This window comes from Herpailurus yagouaroundi, unplaced genomic scaffold (assembly GCF_014898765.1).
Source record: "Herpailurus yagouaroundi ecotype Mexico unplaced genomic scaffold, PumYag 215, whole genome shotgun sequence".
NCBI lineage: Eukaryota > Metazoa > Chordata > Mammalia > Carnivora > Felidae > Herpailurus > Herpailurus yagouaroundi.
The window spans coordinates 8575512-8595509 of NW_024412446.1; the positions used below are offsets into that span (position 1 = coordinate 8575512).

A 19998-nucleotide genomic window follows, 5' to 3' on the forward strand; every position below is an offset into this window, starting at 1 on the left:
GGCTCCAGGCTCTGAGCCATCAGCCCAGAGCCTGAGCCTGTTTCCGATTCTGTGTCTCCCTCTCTCTCTGCCCCTCCCCCGTTCATGCTCTGTCTCTCTCTGTCCCAAAAATAAATAAACATTGAAAAAAAAAATTAAAAAAAAAAAAAGAAATCTCACCCTTGGGTCACTCATGACCCCTGGGCCCATGAAAAGAAGCTCGTCAGTCCTGCTTGGTTTGTCAAGATTAGTTTTTCCATTTGGTCTAAGAAGAACGGATGTGACATATAACCAGCCCTACTACGTACCAGATGCTGTGCTACATACTTTCCTTGAATTATCCCTAATATCCCAACAAAGTAAAGTAAACAAAGGAGTCATTATCCCTCCTGTTTTATAGACAAGGGAACAGAGGCCCTGTGAGGTTATTGCCAAAGGGCTCCAGTTTGAAGTGGATCGGATTTCAGATTGCTCTGATTCTATGTGTAGCCTTCTGGCAGCAATGATGATGATAGCCAATGTGTTGAGTACCTACTATGTGTCGACACTGTCCTAGGCATTAACCCTGTTATCACCAGTCCTCAACAGGCCCTACTTTATGAGGCAGGAATTGTTATCTGTATTTTATAGAGAAGAAATGAGCTTAGGGAAGTTAAGTAATTCATTCAAGAGAATGAGAGCTTCTAGCTTCTAGAGCTAGAAGACAAGCCAGGCTTTGAGCACAAGGTTGGCTGGACTCTAAACTGTGCTTTCTCCCACACTCCCTGCCTTTCACAGCATTGCCAGTGAGGGGGGCCCCCCCCCCCCCCCTTGGCCAGGTAGTTTGTGGATGTTGATTGGTCTGCTCACCTCTCTAGCTAAAATGACAACTGTAAAGACAGGCTTGGCTCCCCCATGGGGCTCAGAAAGCTCTCAGCCTTCAGGGGGCCTGTATGTGCCCATCCACTGGACTACCTCTTCCTAAGGAATGATCCCAAGGAGATCTCCCCATGGGCACTTGGAGCCCGTATCCCACCATTACCTTATCCCTGGGATTATTGCCAAGAAACACTGATGGCTACCCAAATTAAATAATTAAATAAACAAAATAAAGTTTGAAGGGAAAGAGAGAAAATAGATTTTGGGGATAGAAATGGAGTACAGCTAGTTCCCCAGTTTCTAGAGCAGAGCAGGGCCAGAGGCAAGGAGATGAGAGCTGGAGGAGAGGACTCGGCAGAGCCACATTGGCCTCACTCTCAGGCCTTTTAAAATTCACCTCCACAGTTTCCAAAGGAGAATAAAGGGCCCTCAGCCCTAAATCAGGCCACTGCACACCAAGGTCCTTTGCCGAGGCCCAGGGCCAGTTGGGCTGCAGATCCAGCCTCTGTGTTTGAACTCACCCACGCGCAGCATGCTAATGATGGGCTGGTTTGGTGCAGACCCTTCAGCCCCTCTCCCCACACCCCCACGGCCCCAGAGCCCAGGGTCCCCTGCTGAGCGGCAGCCTGTGCCTGGTGGCTTACACCCTAGCACATGGTTGCAAAGAGGGTTTGTGTATGGTGAGTGTTCTGGATGGGATAAAACGGAGGAACGCCCTGCCCTGAGCTGAGAACCAAAGCCAGAAGGCGCCAGTGGGGAGGAGAAGGGGGGAGCTCCCTGACCCCATTCTCTTCCTTTCCCCTCCCTGCCCACAACTTCATGGGCAGCTTACTTCCTGCATGAAGCCTGTAGGCATTTTTAGGAATCCTTCTTTGGTTGGGTGTGGGGACCCATGAACCTTCCCCTCCCTTGCTCCTGTTTGTAGAGGAGTTTCTAGTAAGAAGTTTCCATTGCTTCTGCCTCCCTGTGGTTCCAGGACGCAGCCAGGCCAGAGGCTCAGCCTGGACAAGATCCACCTTCTAGGTGCAACCTTGTGGCGTACCCCCATAACCCCCCGAGCTTTCTCCTGGTCTTCCTGTGCTTCCTGCCCTTCCCCGCACCCCCCACCCCCCAGCCTCCACTGTCTTTCAAGGGAAGAGACACCACTCGGGGAAGACTGATGAAATGGGCTGCCCAAGAATTGAGAGGGCCTGGTGATGGCGATCCTGTCCTTCCAAAGAGGACGCGACTTCACCCTAGTGCTTCTCCACAGGTCCTTCTGTGCAGGTCAGAACAGTGGCCTTACTGCAAGCTGCTCAACTCCTTCCTCACCTGAGCAGAGCTGGGGAGTGCCCGTTTAATAACCTACTGCGGTAGCTACTGTTGTCATCTCTGTGTCATGAGACAGGAGCCAGAGAGCTAAGGTGGGGACCTCCAGGGTGTAGCATGAAGGGCAGTGTGCTCATGGGTGACCTGGCCAAAGGAGTCGACTCCTCACCATTGGGATGCAGTTAGCAGTGGGGTCACCCATCAAAGGGAAGACTGGACTAGGTGAATGACTTCCTAACTTGCAACCTGAACGCAGTACCTTTACGTTATAAGCATGTGTGCAGAGCAATACAAAATTTCACAGGGCAGTACTTACCCTTTCTGCAACATTTGCAATGCACTTAGATTTTCATGCCCTTTTATTCCATTCAAAGCAAACCAAGAAAGTGCTGATCATGACCTACTACATTGATTTCAGGACCTGCAGTATGAAAACAGTGGACACGATAATCTCAGAGGGCTTTTATGAACCGTAAGGAATAATAATTTACCAGACCGCAGTCATGTATATACCGCTGTTGTGATTTTCGCCAGATTTACACAGTTCTGTTCTTATGGACTTAGCGTTCTTCTTCAATTTGATTTATTGTTTGAAATATAACTTAGAAACAGAACTAGTGAAAATTCTGTACCGCTTGCAATAAACCAAAAGTTACCTTACCAATAAACACGCTAAAAACTAAACAATGTTACTAATCCTAATTATACACTGTTGCCCTTGGAAGGATCTAGGTCTGAGCCTCCCCAGCGGTTGTTTAAAGAAAAAGGAACAGGGGCGCCTGGGTGGCGCAGTCGGTTAAGCGTCCGACTTCAGCCAGGTCACGATCTCGCGGTCCGTGAGTTCGAGCCCCGCGTCGGGCTCTGGGCTGATGGCTCAGAGCCTGGAGCCTGTTTCCGATTCTGTGTCTCCTTCTCTCTCTGCCCCTCCCCCGTTCATGCTCTGTCTCTCTCTGTCCCAAAAAAAATAAATAAACGTTGAAAAAAAAAAAAAAGAAAAAGGAACAGAAGATAGAGGGATGTTAAAGACATGCCAGTATCAAACAGAGTCTTTGTTCTTCAGTAACAGGGAGATTGAAAGGAATCAAGAAGGGAATAACTTTCTCAACATGTGCTTGAGTGTGCTTTAATGCAGGGCAGCTAGCAAGCAGGTGCTAATCAAAGAGCCCCTCTGCGGTGGCATTCTCTACTTCTATCTACCCAGAGCCCTGGGCTCCATCGTTCCCGTGGTGGGAGAGGAGAAGAGAAAGATGATTTTCTCCTAGGAACAAATATACTAGAGCAGAGTCGCAGAGTCTCAAATTCTGTTGTGCATTTGAATCGCCTGGGGATCTTGTTAAGACGCAGGTTTTCATTCAGTAGATCTGAGGCCCGAGGTTCTGCATTCTAGCAAGCTCCCAGGGGATGCCAATGCTGCTGAAGGTCTAAGGACCACAGTTTGGGTAGCAGAGCTCCGGGCTCCTTGATTCCCATCCCTGGGAGACTGACTGCAGACTGTGAACCAAGTCAGACCCTTCTGAAACTGGACTCTAGCCAGATGAAAGGCAACCCATGACATGTCTCTCTTTTGAGCCCCCTTCTCGATAAAAACAAAAAGAATGAAGCAATTGATTGGACAGTCTAATGGGCACCAACCAGACTTGAGCTAGTGTTCGTACGTTCATGATCTCATTTAATCCACCCAGTAAACCTATGAAAGGTTGTTACCCTCACGCCAAGGATGAGAGGAGAGTGCGGCCATTGTGGTTGGCTTCTGCTGGGGATTTTTGTCATGGGGGTCTCCTGTGTTCACCCCCTCCCTGTGTGGCAGGAGGTCAGGCATCTGGTCTTTTCTGAGTGCCACTGTCTAGACAGAATCTGTGTCCTCCCCACCCCCCTTGCCCCCTGAAGGGCCGACTTCAGTGTTAATGGAGCAGAATGCCTTGGTTGTTAATTTTCTAGTGCATCATCGAGAGGGTTAATGAGAGACCAGCTGGTGTGCCACTCAGCCGTGTGGAAGCACCGTTTCCCCTTGATTTAGGTGGACAAACATTCTGCAGACCCCATGGCAGCTCCTGACTGACGTTCCCCCTTTGCGCCTGGATGGTGCCCACCCAGATGTGTCAGTGGGCACTGTGTTCCATCTTAGTGTGTACAACCTTCAGAGACTGAAAGCAGGCGCTGGTTCTGTCTCCTGCTCCCTGGAGGGGAAGGGCAAGACACAAATTTGACGTCTGAAATGCTCCTTCTGGCCTGGGGACGCTGTCTTGGCTGATCCATGCCGTTGTAGCCAGGTCCTTGCAGGGGATGCCTAAGCACCCCAAGTCCCTTCTCTGATGTCTCCTGAGGCGCCACCGGCTTTCCATGTGGCTCTAGCTATGATAAACCTACTTCCATCTCCTCTCCTTTGCCCTGGGGCATTTTCTCTCCACATTAGATCCAAACTGCCTTCAGGATCCCCCATGCAGGGGCAGCTGGGTGGCTCAGTTGGTCGAGGTCTGACTTTGGCTCAAGTCACGATCTCAGAGTTCATGGGTTCAAGCCCCACGTCGGGTTTTGCACTGACAGCAGGGAGACTGCTTTGGATTCTGTGTCTCGCTCTCTCTCGCTCTCTCTCTCTCTCTGCCCCTCCCCTACCCATGCTCTCTTTCTCAAAAATAAATAAACATTTAAAAAAAAAAAAAAGGTCCCCCATGCAGGGGGATCCTCGCACTATCCATTCAGATTTCTCAGTACCCCACAGCCATGCTCCGTGTTCTGGTGAACTCCCATCCAACCTCAAGCCTTGCTCAGCCTCCCACCACCTCCAGGAAGCCCCCCACCCCAAGCCTGATTATAGTGCTCACCCCAGTGAGGTCCCCAGCTCAGAACCCTGCTTGCTCCGGGCCACATCGTGGAGCACTTTCTTACCTGTTGTTTTGTAGTGTTTACCTATATAGTGTTTTGCGTCTGTTGTCTTTTCTTCTCTGCCAGACTCTAAACTCCTTAGAGGCATGAAGAAGAATAACAAAGGCTGCCATTTATAGGGTGCCTGACACTGTCCTTAAGTACTTTGCAATGTTCCATTTAATCTTCCACCTCCCGTGGAGGTCCCAACTATTTTTATCCAGTTTTATAGATGAGGAAACTTTCTTTTCAAGATTCTAGACACGTCCAACAGCTTTCCTATAAAGGGCCGAGCTGGGCTCTAAACCCAGATCTGTGTGGATGCCCCAGCCTGTGCTCGTCAGTGAGGGTGCCCAAAAGTCAGGGCTCTCAGAATGAGAACTGTATGTTTGAGACACTCCTCTGCCTGCTCTGTCCAGTTTGAGGACTGGCTCTGAACCACCACACGCTTCTCCCTTTCCCACACACCCAGCCGTGTCCTGAAGATGTGGGGGCTTGGAAATGCTCCATGATTGGTGGAGAGGGTATGAAGAGATAGAGGGTTCTGGGGGACCCAGGTCCATCATACAAGAGAATCGTGGAGCAAGGAAAATGCAAGGAGGCAGCAGAGCTGGGCCTGAGGAGGGCAGAAGGACAGTCAGAAAAGGATGTTGGAGAAGGGTGCCTGGGTGGCTCAGTCGGTTAAGCCTCTGACTCTTGATTTCAGTTCAGGTTATGATCTCACTGTTCTTGAGATCGAGCCCCATGTCGGACTCTGCACTGAGTGCAGAGCCTGCTTGGGATCCTCCTCCTCCCTCTCTCTCTGCCCCTCCCCCACTTGCACGTGCTCTCTCTCTCTCTCAAAATAAATAAAATAAATATTAAAAAAAAAAAAAAGACAGAAAAGCATATTGGAGAGACCAATCCCGTGACCCTCTCTGGACCCCAGCTGTAACTCAGGCCTCACTCAGATCAGGGCATGTTAATCAGCTGGGGAATCTTGTGAAAATGCAGATTCTGACCCAGCCAAGCCTCTGCTAGGGCCCCCATTTGGCATGTCAAGTCAGGCCCCCAGGTGATGCCCATTTGGCGTAGGAAGGACCTGGACTCCTCCAAGCCCTTTTGGAGGATCTGATTCGGTCACTTGCCAGTCTAGCACCTTCCCACCTCTCTCCTTTCTGCAGGGTAAAATCTAAACCACTTTGCATGGCCTGGGAGCCTTTTCAGACACTGTCTCCAGCCTCACCTCCTGGTGTTCCCTACCACACTCACGACCCTCCAGCCAACCTGAAGTTTTCATAGTTCCTCAGGCACCCCATGCCCAGTCATCATTTGGTATTTTTTGCACATGCTGTTCCTTTGCCCAGAGGAACACTCGTTGGCCTTTCTCAACCAGGTGAGGATGAGGTTGAATGTCACTCCTTGGGAAGTCATAGACTGGGGAGTGGGGGCTCTAGACCTAAGATCCTAGCTCTGGAGAGAAGTCCCCAAAGGTTTCTAGAATCCTCCCCTATCCCAGCTCCCAGCAAAGGTCATCTGTGGTCCCTAGCCTTGCAGAGGCATGGAATCAAGGTGACTTAATTATCCTTAATTGAACACTCATTATTTCTTGCCACCTTTGTGTAAAAATAGAGCTGAGAAGTACTGAAGTGAAACCCCACCTTGGAGTCCCAGGGGCATGGGGCCCCTCCCTGGGAAGGTGAGAGGGCACTCTTTGGAGCATGGGGAGGCCCTAGGCCATCTGTGCAAGCTCTGGGGAGCTGGCCTTGTGACCTGGGCCGGGGCTGCCGGGGCACTGTGGTCATGCCCTGGATTCTGAGAGGCCAGCCTGACCCTCCTGTCAGTAGTCTTTTTTTTTTTTTTTTTTTTGAGAGAGAGAGAGTTTGAGCAGGGGAGGGGCAGAGAGAGAGGGAGAGAGAGAGAATCCCAGGCAGGCTCCACACACGGTCAGCACTAAGCCCAATTTGGGCCTCCAACCCACTAACCGTGAGATCATGACCTGAGCCTAAATCAAGAGTTGGATGCTTGAACCAACTGAGCCACCCAGGTGCCCCCTGTAAGTATTTTTAGGGCTGCTTTCACTTTAAAGTTTTTCTCTGGGCTGTGGAAATATTTCAGGACTTCCGGAGGGGTTTCCTTCGGTGCTTCCTGAGTTTTCTCCTGGGCTTTTTGCCTTCAGGTTCCAGCCCCAGGCAGGGGCTGCTTCTGGAAAGGCTGTGGGTGTGGCCCCGGCTGACCGCAGCCCTTCTTGGAACCTCCTACCCCCTGGTCACCCACCCTTCCCCTCCCAGGGAGGCTCCCTGTTTGCATTGGTTTGCTCTTGCTTTTGCTCCCCCTTCTCTGGGAAAAATGGTTCTTCCTGCATGCACACCCCCTTTCCAGGCTGAGGAGCACACTGATTGTAGGCAGGTAATTGAGGTCTCAGTTTCTCTGGCTCTACGTCTGTTCCCTCTTTTGAGAGGAGCAGCTGGAGGGAAGAGATGTGTTGCCTTGTCTTCCTCACCTATAAAATGGGAACAGGGGCGCCTGGGTGGCGCAGTCGGTTAAGCGTCCGACTTCAGCCAGGTCACAGTCTCGCTGTCCGGGGGTTCGAGCCCCGCGTCAGGCTCTGGGCTGATGGCTCAGAGCCTGGAGCCTGTTTCCGATTCTGTGTCTCCCTCTCTCTCTGCCCCTCCCCTGTTCATGCTCTGTCTCTCTCTGTCCCAAAAATAAGTAAACGTTGAAAAAAAAAATTAAAAAAAAAAATGGGAACAACATTACCACCCCCACTGACAGGGTTGCCAAATTTTTCAGCAAATAAAAATGTAGGATGTCCAGTTAAATTTGAATTTCAGATAAACAATAAAAAAATTTTTTAAGTATATTATATCCCACGCAATATTTGAGATATACTAAAATGTATTTGTTACTTATCTGAAGTTCAGATTTCACTGGGTATCTTGTATTTTATTGGTGTCTCTGCCACCAGGTTGAATGGCATGTATGTAACACTTAGCAAGGGACCCATCTAGATGTTCCTTGCTCATTCCACCCAGGCACCCCTTTTGAGAGAACATTTCATTACTTTCTTCTCTCCTCTGTGCCACTCCCTGACCCCTAGAGGTGAAGCTGATGAGAAGTTTCTGTGGGTTTAACACAGAAATACTGTGAGATGGTTTTTATAGACTGACACAAAAAATAGTGATGTGATTAAGGGGGAAATGCCAGTGATAATAGCTCTCACTTACCTAGCACTTGCTATATGTCCCTACATTGTTCTAAGCATTTTATGCATGTAAGTTCCCTGATTCTTGACAATAATCTTGTGAAGAAGACTCTTATCTCCACTTTACAAATGAGACCACAGATGCATAAATTAGGCAAGCGATTTGCTCAAAGACTCGTAAGTGATGAGCTGGGAAATGAACTCAAGCAATTTGACTCCTGTGGTCTTGCTCTTTAATAGGACACAAGGCCGCATCTTGCCTACCAACTGCCACACTAAAAATGTGAAGTTACTTTCAGGTCAAGAGCATGGAAACCTACAGGGATGGTTTCACAAAGCAGGTGATAACACAGCCTGCTCCCAGAGGGAAGAGTGACTTTCTTGTTTCCCCTGAGATCCCTGGATGGAAAGAGGGTTTGGCCAGGCATGAGGACCTCACACCAGGGTCTCTACCCACCTGCTCACCACCCCCTGAATGTTGTGGAGACACTGGCCACATGCCAGCCTGTCACCAAGAAAAGAGACCCTGACACATCTCTGTGTATTTGCTGAGAGGTTGTATAAAGTGAATGTCCCCAAGAGGCCCGGGTTCCAGGCCTGTCTGAGGCCCGTGCCTGTAAATCCTAATTCCAGGTCCTTTCCAGATTTATCAGTTCACAAATAATTATGTCATAATGGGATGTCTTCCTTCTCCTTGAGAATCTTCATGATTCTCCAGCATAGAATTTTTTTCCCTTTGTAAAAGGAATGCATGTAGTTAATGAAGACTAGAAAAATGCCTAAAGATAGAAGGGAGAAAATTCAAGTGCCACTGTCCCACCCCCTGAGAAGAGCCTTCCTCTTTGCTCTTGTTTGTCACCCAGGGTCTGGGCATGTAGCCCAACTGTGTGCTCCTGGCAGGAGTGAGGCTGGAGGCCAGGGCATGACAGAAACCCCTGACAGCCCCATGTCCCAGCACCAACCCTGGACGCTTGTGCCAAGGGGGATAAATGTGAAAGAGGGTCTGGAAACCAACAGGTGGCATCTCCCCTTCTCCAGCTGGCTCTTTCAGACACGGCGAGGATCAGGTGCCCACAGATACTCTCTCAAGGTCATCACATGCCCACCTGTCCACACCCCAGCCCATCCCAGGGGCCACAGTGTGGAGGTGCCCACTGCTACAGGGAGCTGCCTCGGCCCTATCCCAGCTTGTGGCTGTGACCAGTGTCCAGAATGCGTATATAGGTAGCATTAGTGGCTCTGTTTGGCTAGAAGCCTAGATCCAAGTCTCCCCCACCTCTTTTTCTACCGTATGCCTCCCCTAGACCCAGTTTCTCCATGTTGTGGTCTTTCCTCATTTTCCAAAGGTTAACTCCAGTTAATTCAAAGAGAAATCTGAGACCAAGAACTTTGTCTGTTGTCTCTGTTACTAGCTTCTTCAGTTCTCTGCCATCTTCCTTTTCTCCATGTCCCCTCCCCCCCAGGTCCTCAAGGGACTGTTCAGTAAGTACTTATTGGCAGGTTCCAAGAGGCCGTGATTTATCCATCTGGAGACCAGAGTCCCCAGCCGGTTACTTATTGCCACATCCATCAGGGTCCAGCAGGAAACAGGTGGCACATTCAGCTGGGAAGTTTGGGGAGAGCTTAAATGGGACCATGACCAAAATGTGGGCAGAATGAGGGGAGGGTCTGGTTCCCACACCGGAGGCACAGAGGCCAAGTGTGAGACTTGGCAGGAGCTGCAACCTCCAATCAAATCACACAGCCTGGTGGCCCACAGGGAGGGGCTGGGGGGAGTAGTACCCCAGCCTCAGATCCTCCCTTCCTCTGATTTCTCTGGGGCAGAAAACAGGGTAGAGAAGCAGGAAAAAATGGGCCTGGAGGGGCACACACCAGAAACTCTCTGAAGTTTTCCCCATCTGCAAAGCGAGGGTTATGAAACCCGCCCCGTGTATGTTGTGTGGTTGCTGGAAAAATCAGCTGAGACCGTGAATGGGGACAGCATGTGTGCCTCATACTCTTTTATGCCAGAGTAAGGGATAATTGTTATTATTGATAAACACTCACTGGGTACCCCCCACGGAATGAGGCTTCCACTTTCTCATTTCTGCTTGGGATCCTCTAATCTCCAAAGGACATGTGGGTAAAGGAAACAGAAATTGCAAAATTGCAGAAGCCTTCATCTGAATCCCAGAGCCCTGCTTAATGTTCATGTGACATCGGGCAAGTCGTCAGTGAGCCTCTCTTTAGTGAAATGTACCTCATTGGGCCGGTTTGAGATTCACAGGGGCATGGATACTGTCATTACTATTAGCCAGCCTTGTGTTGGGGGAGGTGTCGGTTAGAGGATCTAGGAGGCGACCTTGACCCAATTGGAAAGACTTAACTTCCAGATGGGTAGGGCTTTCTGAAAGGCCCAAGATGGGTGCTGAGGCTCCCAGAGGTGGTGTAGGTAGGCTGGAGGACTGCATGGTTCTCTAGAAGGCAGTGAGGCCTGGCTGCTGCCTGCCCACTTCTCTCAGAGCACTCGTCAGCAGCACTGCATAGAGGCTGAAAGGGTCAAGGACAACAACTCCATCAAGTGACAGGGTCTCCCCTGGATAAGTGCCCCACCTCGGGAGACTTCCATATAACCGAAGATTCGTTGACTGAACAAATGAATGAATGAACAAATGAATGAATGATTGATTGTTAGTCTGCATTACAGGTTCTCCTTAGAACCAGAGAGCCTTAGATGTGAATGTTGATTCTATGAAGTCATTACATCTGGTAACCCTGGGTTTCCTCATCTGTGAAATCAGGGTATGATTCATAGGAATGGTGTAGTTGCAAAGCTGACGCTTGATTAAATACAGTTACACAGGGGCACCTGGGTGGCTCAGTTGGTTAAGCGTCTGACTCTTGATTTTAGCTCAGGTCCTGATCTCAAGATTGGAAGAATTCTGTGTAAGAGTCTCTTTCCCTCTCTCTCTGCCTCTCTCCTGCTTGCACACCTGCACATGTGCATGCACGAGTGCTCTCTTCTCTCTCTCTCTCAAAAAAAAAATATATTTTTAAATTCAGTTACATAACGTGCAGAGATGCCAGGCCCATAGATGCACCCATTAAATGTCACCTTCTGCCCTTTAGCAATACAGGAGACCACAGGCACTGTGGTCACAGGCCCTCAGGGTTCTGTTCCTGGCAGTGTTTGTGCTTTCCTGTAGGGCCCGCCTCCCTGTCTCCAGGCAAGGCCTGCTATGGGAACCTCTCCTCTCTGTCCTGAGAGACCTATTCTTTGCAGATAGCACCCCTCCCTGGTGATGCCATCACTCACAGGGGCCTCAAGTTCAGGGAGTAGCATCCTTGCATCCTTCAGCTGAATCCGGACCCGACAATGTCTGCAGGCTCCAAGGTGTGGGTCCCTGATCTCTCTCCTCAGCATCACTGACCCAGGTCCAAGGTCATGGAAGCAGCTCCTAATATTAACAGTAACCATCGCTGACCTATATTGAGTCCTACTGTGCACAGGCACTAATCAGTTAATTCTCTTGGATTCACTAGGATCCCCATAGCTGGCATAGCGTTTCAGAGTAACTGATTTCCCTTGTGGTCCTACGTACTTTATGCATTTCAAAACATTCTTCAGAAAAAGGTCCATTCACTTCACCAGATTGCCATGGGTCTGTGGCACAAAAGAGCGAAGCGTCCCTGCTCAGTCCCAGAGCAGTTCTGGGTTCCTTGTGCTCTGAACAGAATTCAGCCTTCCCTGGGTAACTCTGGGCTGTGGCTATGACAATGGCCTTCACTGAACTGGGAGGCAGGAGACCTGGGTTCTTCTCCGAGCTTGGCTGCTCCCTGGCTGTGTGATCTTAGGCAGGTCCTTGGTGCCCTTAACTGTAAAATGTAATGGTTGGATTATCCCTATATGGTTTTTCTTTCTATTTTCTATATGAAAATATAGCATATATACTAAAGGGTATATAAAATATCTAGGCTTGGTTTAATAAAGACGTATGGGGCGCCTGGGTGGCTCAGTCGGTTAAGTGTCCCACTCTTGGTTTCGGCTCAAGTCATGATCTCACGATTTGTGGGTTCAAACCCCACATATCAGGCTCCATGCTGGCAGTGTGGAGCCTGCTTGGGATTCTCTCTCTCCTTCTCTCTGCCCTTCCCCCGGTTGCATGTGTGCCCCTCCCCCACATGCATGTGCCCTCTCTCAAGACAAATAAATAAGCTTAAAAAAAAAAAAAGACTTACAAAACAAATACCCATTTGTCCTCCATTAAGCTTTTTTTTTTTTTTTTTAACGTTTATTTATTTTTGAGAGACAGCATGAGTGAGTGGGGCAGGGGTAGAGAGAGGGAGAGACACAGAATCTGAAGCAGGCTCCAGGCTGTCAGCACAGAGCTCAACATGGGGCTCGAACTCAAAAACCACAAGATCATGACCTGAGCCGAAGTCAGACGCTTAACGGACTGAGCCACCCAGGGGCTCCTGTCCTCCATTAAGTTTAAAGAGACATTTGCCAGGCAGGAGAAGCTGCTGTGTGCCTCACTGTGTTAGTTTGCTAATATAAAGTGCCACAGACTGGGCTGCTTAAACAACAGAGATGTGTTGGCTCACGCTTCTGAAGACCAGAAGTCCAAGATCAAGGTGCCAGCAGGGTTGATCCCTTCTGAGGCTGTGAGGCAGAATCTGTTCTGTGCCTCTCTCCTAGCTTCTGCTGGTTTGCTGGCAATCCTTGGCTTGTAGATGTATCACCCGGATTGACCTCTGCCTTCCATTTTTACATGGTGTTCTCCCAGTGTCTCTGCATCCAAATTTCCCCTTTGTATAAAGAAAATAGTCATGTTGGATTAGGGCCCACCCTAATGACCTCATTTTAACTCGATTAGCTCTGTAAAGACCGTGTTTCCAAATGAGTCACATTCTGAGGTACTGGGGGTTAAGACTCTAACGTATCTTTTTTAGAGGACACAATTCATCACGTCGCACTCACCCTCACGGCCCCCCTCCCCCACTGCAAGCGGAGGTAACCACCGTCCTGAATTTTGCGGTAAGCATCCCCTGCTTTTCTTCAGAGTGTTACTGCATAGGCGTGTATTCCTAAACAATGTAACTGTGCCGGTTTGCCAACAATCCATAGAAAGGGAATCATAGTATGAGTATTTTTCTGTGACTTGCCTTTTTCTGTTTAAAATTATGTTTTTGAGATTCATCTTCGTTCTTGCCTGTGGCTTTAGATTATTCATTGTCAAAGCTGCATAGAATTCCATCCTAGGAATAAACCACAACTTATTTAGTAGTCATACTGTACTACTACCAAAGTATAGGTCTAAAGTATACTATTTCTATACCTTTGGACAAAATCCATGGTAGGAAAATCATTTTACACTGCAACACAGCACACACACAAACTATATATATGGGCTTCACAAAACAATACCTACTCTTAGTCCGTGAGATGCTCCTTTTTCATCGATTCCAAGAGGTGACCTGCCAAACAGATTCATGATGCACTAATAGGTCAATTTGCAGCGGCTGAGTGTGCCCCCTCATGTGTCTGGCTCAATGGCCCTGTGGTTCTGTGCCCAGCAGGTAGGCACAGGGATGCCCTGTTGCTGTCTCACCAGGACTGTCTGCTCACACACCCGAAGACCACTGTGCCTGCTGGTTCCCACCCTTCCATCTGTCGTGACTGTAGACATCTCCCCACTCCTACTGGACATTTTCTACCTGTGGCCTTGCCCTAGTGGCCCATCTCATGAACTGTGGCCTGAGAGACCAGATCTCTGGACATGTTAGAAGTGTGTGCACTGTAGCATTACTGATTCAGTCAGGTAGCAAGAGAGAGGATAGTGTCTGGAACCAGACTGCCCGGGTTCCAAGCTTGACCACTAAGCAGCTGTGTGACCTTGGGCAAGACATGTAACCTCTCTGTGCCTCAATTCCCTCATCTGTAAAATGGGGATATTGGTAGTACCTACCTCATGGGGTGGTGTGAGGATGAAATGAATTAATTTTTTTGTGTAAGTCTAGGCTGTTACTATTATTCCTGAACCCAACTGTGTGTCAGGGCCTGAAACCTGTCTAATTCTTTGCTAATATCTCTGAACACAATGGCTACATTGGGAAGAGGTCAAAACACCCAGTTAAAAGGAAGTTGGAGGTGGATGGAAGAGCTGGTTCTGGACCCTGGCTGCCTGTATTCAGAGCCCAGCTTCACCATTAACTAGCCGTGTAGCCATGAGCAAGTTATTTGACCTTCCTGGGCCTCTGCTTACTCATCTACAAAACGGAGGCAATAAAAGAACTTGCCACATAGTTGTTAAGAGAATTGAATAAGATAATGCACACGAGGCTTTTAGTACAGCATCTGGCTTCGCCCTCTACTGCTTACCCAGCCCCAAATTCAGGAGATGGCTCTTAAATAACAACAACGGCATGAAAAGAGATTTATTTTTAGGAATCACACTACTGGGTATTTACCCCAAAAACACAAACACACTAATTCAAAGGGATAGATGTGCCCCTGTGGTTTACTGCAGCATTATTTACAACAGCAAATACATGGAAATGGCCCAATGTCCCTTGATAGATGAGTGGATAAAGAAGATGTATGTATATACAATGGAATATTACTCAGCCATAAAGAGGAATGAAATCTTGCTATTTGCAACAACATGGATGAAGCTACAGAGTATAAGGCTAAATGAAATAAGTCTGTTAAAGAAAGACAAATACCATATGACCTCACTCATATGTGGAATTCAAGGAGCAAAGGCAAAAAAAAAAAAAAAAAAGAGGGACAATCCAAGAAAAAGACTCTTAACTATAGAGAATAAACTGATGGTTACCAGAGGGAAGGTGGGTAGGGGGATGGGGGAAACAGGTGATAGGGATTAAGGAGTGCACCTGTCATGATGAAGAAATAAAATAAGATGAAAAGAAAAAGAAAAAAAAAGAAAAGAGATTTATTTTCTCACAGGACACTGTTGCTTGTGTGAAGGGAAACCACCTGGCCCCAGGTCCGTCTCTGCAAAAGCTCATTTCTTGGAATGCTCCACTCATGAGCCCTGCAGCTGGAGTCCTGGGCTCTCTCTAGGGACGTAAATGCACCTTAGAATACTGAGTGGTGTAGGCTGGTGGGGGTGGGTCTTAATGTGGTCCCCCTCCCACGCCCGGCTCTTATTGTCCTTAACGAGGAGGAGGAGCGTGCTGGAGTCAAACATGGGGGCCGGCTGTGCAGACACGAGGCATGGCGCACCCTGCGGTGAGCACCTTTCCTTCTGCCCCTTGGTGGCCAGCAGATGCCCACCCTGCCCACCCCAGTCTCATGATAGACACGGGAGCAATGAGGAGAAGGATGGTATGGGCTGCCCCCGGCCCACTGTTGGCCACCGCGTGCACTTGAATCATCTTTCCCCAGCCCTCCACAGCTGGTTAGCCAGACCCTTGTCCTCCCCTGACAGCCCCTCCCGGCCACCTCCAACCATTTTAAAATTCAAGTAGGATCAGGTTTCCCTCCTGCTTAAAACCTTTTTGTGCTCCCCATTGGCCTTTGGGAGGGAGGAGCCCCCTTCCCGACCTCGACCTCTGTGGCAAGGCTTGCTGGCTTCTTTGGCCACAGCACTCCCCCCACCCCTCACCGTGCTTTTATCCTGTCTGCTCAAGTACCTCTGACTCCCTCAGAATTGATTCTTGCTTCCATGTCTCTGCCTTCCCCATTTGCTGGCCTCAAGAAGAGATTCAAAGCCAGTTCACCATCCTGTCCCTCAAACGGCTCTCTCTGACTCCCACTAGAATGAATCACTTCTGATAATGCTCAGTATCATGCAATTGTTCAGGACACGGACTCTGGAGAGAAGACTGTTGTAGGTGTAAACCTCTGCCCTGCCACTTATGAGCTGTGTGATCTTGAGCTAGTTACCTAACCTCTCTGTGCCTCAGTTTCCTGATCTGTAAAACAGGAGCTGTGAGAGTATCTACCTCATTGTGAGAATTAAGGGAGTTAGTACATACACCAGACACATAGTCGATGTGTACTCTCTGTCCACTGGCTGTAAACTTCATGAAGGCAGAGGCTGAGTCTGCTTTGTTTCCGAGTTGTGTCCCCATTGCCTGCCCAGCACCTGGCACATAGTAGGTACACACCGGATATTATCTGTCAGTGGAATGGAGGGAAGCCGCCTTTACCCTCCTTGGAGAAATGTCTATTCGATCCTTTGCCTGTTTTTTACTTGGGTCACATGTCTTCTTCTTTTTTTTTATTTATTTTTTAATTTTTTTTCCAACGTTTATTTATTTTTGGGACAGAGAGAGACAGAGCATGAACGGGCGAGGGGCAGAGAGAGAGGGAGACACAGAATCGGAAACAGGCTCCAGGCTCTGAGCCATCAGCCCAGAGCCTGACGCGGGGCTCGAACTCCCGGACCGCGAGATCGTGACCTGGCTGAAGTCGGACGCTTAACCGACTGCGCCACCCAGGCGCCCCTCTTCTTTTTTTTTAAAATAGACTTGTAACTTTCGTATTTGAGACAGAGAGAGCACGTGCATGAGTGGGGTAGAAGAGCGGAGGGAGAGAGAGAGAGAGAGAGAGAGAGAGAGAGAGAGAGAGAGAGAATCTTAAGCAAGCTCCACTCTCAGTGCGGAGCCAGTCACAGGGCTCGATCCCATGACCCTGAGATCATGACCTGAGCCGAAATTGAGAGTCGGACGCTCAACCAACTGAGCCACCCTGGTGCCCCAGGTTATGTGTCTTCTTATTGTTGAGTTGTAAGGTTTCTTTACATATTCTAGCCACAAGACCCTTGTCAGATACATGATTTGCAAATATTTTCCCCCCACTCTGTGGTTATCTTTTCACTGTCTTGATAGTGTCCTTTGAAGCACAAAAGCTTTTGATTTTGATGACATTCAGTTTATCTGTGTTTTCTTTTGTTGCTTTTGGTGTCCTTCTTCAAATCCAAGGTCATGAGCTTTCCTCCTATGTTTTCCTTTAAGAGTTTCATAGTTTTGGCTCTTATGTGTAGGTCTTCGATCCATTTTGAGTTCATTTTTGTATGTGAAATAAAGTATGAAATAAGGGTCTAACGTCATTCTCTTGGAGGCGGATATCCAGCCATCTCAACACCATTTGTTGAAAAAAATTATTGAAGGTCCCGGCACCCTTGTTAAAAATCAGTTGGCCATACAGAGATGTGTTTATTTCTGGCGTCTCACATCTACTCCATTGATCGATCTATGTGGAAAGCCACCTCTGGCTTTAACCGTTTACCATCTCTGCCCATGTGTTGTCAGCAGCCCCGGAGGCTCCTGCTGGATGTGTTACCGGGACATCCCACAGCCGAACACCAGCTCCCAAGTGGCCTCTGGGGTTAACCACTTCCCGCATCTGTCAGGTGACCACTGGGAGGGCCCCGTGTGACTGGCCCCTGAAGGCACACGGGGAGGGTGCTGTGGAGGCGTGCTTTCCCTGCCTCTACCTGCACCCGCCAGCACATCTCCCAGTGCAGGGGGCAAGGTCCCAGAGCAGGGCCTGTTTGTGCCAAAGCACAGCTTCTGATTGGGTGGATGCCCTTGATGCAGGCCAGGTAGGAGGGGACACAGGGCGGGAAGTGGCTCTTGGGATGGAGAAGGGAGTGGGGCCTGCAGGAGGGAAGCATTCCTGGCACTGGAGGCATCTTCACCAGGACAACAGCCTTGGGAGGGAGAGCCCTGCATCCATGGGTAGGCGCTGGGAGACTGGAAAGGGCCATTAGCGTTGCCAAGTTCTGGTCCTAACATGGCTTCCTTCCCTGTTTCTCGAGTGTGGGGTATAGGGTGGGTGGGTGGCAGTGTGTGACCTGATCCCCCCTCATTTCTTTCTTTTTTTTTATGTTTATTTATTTTTGAGAGAGAGAGAGAGACAGAGCAGGAGCAGGGGAGGAGCAGAGAGGGAGGGAGACACAGAATCTGAAGCAGGCCCCAGGCTCTGAGCTGTCAGCACAAAGCCCCATGTGGGGCTCGAACTCACAAGCCGCGAGATCGTGACCTGAGCCCAAGTCGGATGTCTAACTGACGGAGCCACCTAGGAGCCCCTGATCCCCCTCCTTTCTGAGTTCTTGTTCCATGAGGTTGGGGGACTTGGATGCTTTAAGAGGTCGAGTGGCTCTTGGCCAATATGTCCTCTGCGTGGGACTGTTGTCTCACGTTGACTCCAGCCAGTGAATAAGACTTTTGTGGGGTGGGATAGGGAGCTGGGAGGATGGGGATCATGGGGACATTTTAGCTTGCAGGGGAGTTCCAGTCTTACGGCTACTTTCATGCAACACAGGCAGAGAACACGACAGAGCAGAGAGCTGTAAAGCTTCACCTGTTGAATTCTGCATTGCTGGGCTGCCTGTGGGCTGAGGGAAGCACAGGTGCTTAGCTGGTGGGGTGCTGGCTCCAAAGGCAGGGAAGGGGCCGCGTGGTGGTGGAGAGGCCTGTGGTGCAGTCTGTCTCCCCCTCCTCCAGATCTCCTAAGACCCTGGAGGTGAATCTTCTAGAAGTGGCAGCCACTGCGGTGACACTGTATTTGTTAGACGCACTAGAGGGCAATGTATCGCTTGCTCCAGGGCCCACATCCCTTATTTCCAGTCCTTGGACAGAACTGGAGGGAGAGCAGAGATTTCTGTGGGGTGTGTGCCCACATCCTCCCTCTTCATTTGTTCTCCCCTTTCACCCGCCCCCAAGTGGGAACAGAGCTGTGTGAGCCGAGTCCAAGTTGCTCGCTGCCTGAGAATTGCGTCAGCACCGCCTGGCAGGCTGGAGCGGGAGCCTGTTGCTATGGTGACCACTAGGCTTCAAACCAGTGAGAAGGATGAGTTAGTTGCAGGGTGTGGTTTTCTCGCCTTGTGATGCGGCCATGTGATAGGCACACGGGCCTGTGGGCTTGTGTTTCTACCCCTTCCAAGGAGAGATGTGTCATCTGCTTAGGTAGGCATGATGGAGTAGCTGCTCCAAAAGCCGTGTAGGCATTGACCAGGTCGGGCGTGTGTGCCTGGAAGACACAAGTGGCTCCCTTAGCCCTTCTTCCTCATTCTGGAAATAGTGGGTGATTTGACCAAGTAAACCAGATTCTGGGGGAAGGAAGGGATCCAGAATGTAACCTGTCACCCTGTACAGAGGGCGGCTCTGGGCCAATAAAACCTGCCCAGGCTGCATCATGGTTTTTTTTCTAAAGCACCTAACAGAGCTCATCTTGCTAACGATAATAAACTGCTTGACCAAGCCAGCCTGGTACCTCGGTTCAGTTCTCTTCTCCCACATTTTGCTTATAATGGGAAAGGAGGTAAAAAGTCCACATTCCAGGGGCATCTGGGTGGCCCTGTTGGTTAAGCGTCCAACTTCAGCTCAGGTCACAATCTCACAGTTCCTGAGTTCGAGCTCTGCATCGGGCTCTGTGCTGTCAGCGCAGAGCCTGTTTCAGATACTCTGTCTCCCTTTCTCGCTGCCCTGCCCTCTCTCAAAAATAAATAAACATTAAAAATAAAGTGCGCATTCCAGTTGCATCAAGCACGTGCTATGTGCTGGGCACTGCACTAAATATTAGTTCATCGTTTTATCATCTCCTTACCCCTACGGAGTAGGTAACACTGTCCCCATTTTGCAGAGGAGCAGACTCAGGGACCGATAGAATTTAAAGTGACTTGCCCAAAGAATTAAACCTAAATCTTTGGGCTTCGTGTCCAGTGTTCTTTTGCATTCCAGATCCCGCTAGAATCAGGACCTCTTAGGATGTCTAGTAAAGAAACACACTGTACATCTTCCAGTTTTCTCCCAGAGAAAACCACATGTTCTGTGTGGGGCATGGTTGACTGGAG

The 19998-nt window shown here is 49.4% G+C and overlaps 1 protein-coding gene and 1 long non-coding RNA gene across 7 annotated transcripts in view; both read left to right on the forward strand.

The window, feature by feature from the left end:
* The window catches only part of ABR (ABR activator of RhoGEF and GTPase), a 185136-nt gene that overhangs the window by 52787 nt on the left and 112351 nt on the right, over window positions 1–19998 (forward strand). The window lies entirely within an intron of this gene.
* On the forward strand, window positions 155–2829 carry LOC121017281 (uncharacterized). The gene is made up of 2 exons (XR_005784704.1): window positions 155–2103; window positions 2564–2829. It is a non-coding gene; the product is annotated as an uncharacterized LOC121017281 (long non-coding RNA).